This window comes from Echinops telfairi, unplaced genomic scaffold (genome assembly GCF_000313985.2).
Source record: "Echinops telfairi isolate 266 unplaced genomic scaffold, ASM31398v2 ScPeMD7_26;HRSCAF=91, whole genome shotgun sequence".
NCBI lineage: Eukaryota > Metazoa > Chordata > Mammalia > Afrosoricida > Tenrecidae > Echinops > Echinops telfairi.
In genome coordinates this window covers 5410588-5414981 of record NW_022103923.1, presented here as the reverse complement: position 1 = coordinate 5414981, position 4394 = coordinate 5410588, and positions in this window count along the sequence as shown.

The following is a 4394-nucleotide window of genomic DNA, read 5'->3' as shown; positions in this document are numbered from 1 at the left end:
CATCACAACAGTTTCTGCAGCATTTTTCCTAAGTAGGAAACAACATTTCACAGCTGCATACTATTCTCTTAAATCGGCCATCACAAAAGACAAGATTCCAGCGAAACAGCTTTTATGAAGAAATTCACTGTGACCAGAGAGAACCTTCCCAGGCTGGATGCTAACTCAGAGCAAGATGCTCGATGCTCGCTTGGTGGGGAAAAATGTGTACTACAAAAACTCCACTTCAACGATGAGGGCAATGAATGTACAAATGCGCTTTACACAATTGATGTGTGTATGGATTGTGATAAGAGTTGTATGAGCCCCTAATAAAATGATTTAAAAACAAACAAACTCCACTCCACCCAGCACAATTCCAGTTTTGGGGGGGTACCCCTTCGTAGTATTCAAATACCATACACTTCCACAGTTAAATCGCTTTTTAAATGAGTTGTATATACCTAATCACAATCAGTTCTAGTGCTCCTTCCCACCTCCCACATTCATTATTTGTTCCCCAAATCTCCTCGCCCTTCCTAGCTCCCACCGGCCCCCCCTCCATAGGTTATCCCCGATAACCTATTGCATCAGTTATTATTTCTGTGCTTGACGAACTGGGAAATCCAACAGAAACACTAAAGAATAAAACCAAAATAAAATGGCAGGAATAAAGTAATAATAATATAAAGATAAAAATACAAATAAAGAGTAAGAAAGAAAAGACCACCATCAATATTTAAAAAGCCAGGGAAGACATTTTGTCATGAAACAAGCAGGAAATACTTGAGCCTAGAATCAATTCAGGTTGGGTCAAGAGTCTTCGCTTTACTTATAGGCAGGTGTTGCTGTAAGTTTCTCTCTGAATACTGACTTTGCTGCATCCCATATGTTATGGAATGTTGTGCTTTCATTTTCATTTGACTTCAAGACGGTTGTGATTACTTCCTTGACCCATTAGAAGTTTAATAGTGTGCTGTTTAATTTCCACATTGTTATGTATTTTCCATTTTTTATTGTGCTTGATTTCTAGCTTCACTCCATTGTGGTCATAGAAAATACTTTGTATGATTTCAGTTCTTTCAAATTCACCAAGACTTGCTTTGTGACCTAAAATGTGGTTTATTCTGGAGAATGATCCGTATACACTGAAGAAGAATGTATATTATGCTGTGTTTGGAAGGAGTGTTCTCTAGATGTCTGTTAAGTCTAGTTGGTTTATAGTATCGTTCAGGTCTTTTGTTTTCTTGTTGACCTTCTTTCCAGATAGTCTGTCCAATACTGAAAGTAATGTATTGAAGCCTCCAACTATTATTTTATCTATTTCTCTGTTCAGTTCTAGTCATGTTTACTTTATTTAGGTCCCCCAATGTTGGGACCATATATATTTATGATTATTTAATCATCTTGATTAATTGACTCCATTACCCCTATATAATGTTCATCTTTAGCTCTTCATACAGAGTTTGTCTTAAAGCTTACTTTATCTGATATTAAGATTGTCACCCCAGTTCTCTTTTGGTTATTATTTGCATTGACTATATTTGTATCCTTGGGTTTGAGATGTGTCTCTTGTAAACAGCATATAGTTGGATCGTGTTTTTCTTTTTTAAAATCTCTTCTGCCTTTGGATCGAAGCATTTAGTCCATTTGCAATTGCTATAATTACTGACAAGAAGTGGCTTACTTCTGCCATTTAAAAAATTTGTGTGTGAGTATGTGTGTATTTTAAGCCTGCTTTGTCTTTATCATTTAGCACTGCTTGCTTTTGTGTTTTGTTAGTTTATTATAATGAATCTTTTTGGTCCCATTCTCCTTTGCTTTTGTGTATGTTTTTAAAAATATATTTTCTTAGTAGTTACCAGGAATGTGATATTTAAGAGCTTGTATTTATAATATTCTAGGTTAAGTTAGTTTCAATGACATGCAAGAAATTCTGTATCTTTGCCATTCCTCTCCCCTCTCCGGGGTTATTGTTATCATGCAGCCCCACTCCCTTCTTGTATTTGTGGGGAAAGAGCAGAACAATTATGTCTTTACACCTCCAGCATCTCATAATTTGAAATGTCCATTTTCAACTCTTGACAATGAATTCAGATGGTCAGTGCACTGTTTATGTCTAAATGACTTCAGGGCTGTTGGTACTTTTTTTTAACTTAAATCTTTAAAAAAATTTTATTAAAATAAAATTTAATGCAATAAAATTAGCTTAATTTAAGTGTATGGGTCAATGATTTCTGATCAATTTCTTTTTAATTGTGATGTTAAAAATCTAGATAACAAAACATTTGCCATTTCTACGGTTAGTCTTCTTTTTAAAAAGCTGGCTCAATAGATACATAGGAAAAACAATTTTTAAAATAGATTTATAGTTTATTTTGGTTGCTTGTTTCCTGAATTCTTCTTACCTTATATATGTTATAAATTTTCCTTTATGCATATTCAAAATTAAAATGGAATATCTTTAAACCCTTTACATGAGTTCAACTTTGCCAGCAGATCTGTTTGCAGCCTTTGCAGTGTTTGTTTGTGGTTTTTGCAGTCTTTGCAGATGGAATGAAAGTCTGTGGCTATACACCTTCACTTGAATAATAATTAGATTAGTTAAGTGTTACTTTGTGCTGAAAATAGAAAAAGTCGGCGATGCGGTTTCTTCCACAAGAATTGTTCTATGAAATGAAAAATGCTGGAGCTCACCACCCACTCTTTCCTCTCTAGAGTGTTTTTGAATCGATCATATGCTACGTTTCACACAACTTGGTCTGGAGTTTAAGAATATTATCAACATCTTCTAAATGCTGGCTTCAAACATACCTCTTGGTGACTGAGTGGCACAATTTGTACCTTAGTGTTGGAGATTCCTGAGCACTGGCACCATGACGATCTAGCTATTTTTGTTTCAAAAGGGTTCCACCTACATATTTTAAAATTGGATTATTTATATCTTTCCTTTTAAGATGTGGTAGTTTTTATGGATCTTTGAAATTAGCCCTTCATCTGATATATCATTGCCAAATATTTTCCCCAATATGTGTGGTTCTCTTTCTACTCTTTTGATGAAGTCTTTTGATGTATGCATGAATTTTATTCTGATGTATTTAAATGCCCTCTTTTTAGAAGGTGCAAGTCTTCTATTTTGTCTTCTGTAGTGTGGGTATTTTTCATTATGTTCGATAGTTTAGTTATGCTTTGTATTAGGGTCCTTAAGTTTGTCATTTTTTCCTTGATAGTCCTCATGGATGCAGGTCTTTAAACCATCTTAATTCAGTTTTGTGCACGATGTGAGGCATGGGTTCTGTTTCATTCTTTTGCAGGTGGAGATTCACTTTTAGGGTATCTCTTCCCCACTTAATGTATCTTATCAAAGATCGGGTGTCTGTAGGTGCTTAGTTACATTTCTTGTCTTTTTTCTTTTTTCAAATACTTTTATTGGGGGCTTTTACATCTCTTATCAACAATCCCTACCTTCATCCAGTGTGTCAAGCACATTTGCACATAAGCCGCCATCATCATTTTCAAAGCATTCTCTTCCCACTTGAGCCCCTGAAATCAGCTCCCCATTTCTTCCCCTTTCCTTCCCTGCCCTTGATAAGTTATAGATTATTATTTCCATATTTTATATCATCCTCTGTCACCCCTCACCCACTTTTCCATTATTTGTCCCCCTGGGAAGGGATTCTAGACTGATCCTTGTGATCGATTCCCCACACTCCCCTAATCTTCCTAGTATCTCTGCTCTCATTGTTGGCCCTGAGGGATTCATCTATCCTGGATCCTCTGTGTCATGGGCTCTTATCTGTAGCAGTGTGCATGTTCTGGTCTAATCCGATTTGTAAGGTAGAATTGAGGTCATGCTAGTCGGATGAAGGAAGCACCAAAGAACTAGAGGAAAGTTGTGTGTTTCATGGGTGCTATACTGCACCCTGACTGGTTCATTTCTTCCCTGTGACTCCTCTGTGAGGGGATGTCCAATAGTCTACAGATGGACATGGGGTCTCCACTCCATTATACTCCCCCGCCCCCATTCACATTGGGTATGATTTTGTTCTGGGTCTTAGATGCCAGATACCTGATCCCACTGACACCTCATGATCACACAGGCTGGTGTGCTTCTTCCATGTGGGTTTTGTTGCTTCTCAGCTAGATAGCCACTTGTTTATCTTCAAGTGTTTAAGACCCCAGATGCTGTATATTTTGATAGATAGGCACTATCAGCTTTCTTCACCACATTTGCTTATGTGCCCATTATGTCTTCAGCAATTGTGTCAGGAAGGTGACCATCACAGAATGCCAGATTGTTAAAACAAAGTGTTCTTATGTTGAGGGAGTATTTGGGTTGAGGCCCAAGGTCCATCTGCAACCTTAATTCTTAACATATAGGTATGAGTGCATAGTTCTATCCCCCCCATCTCTCT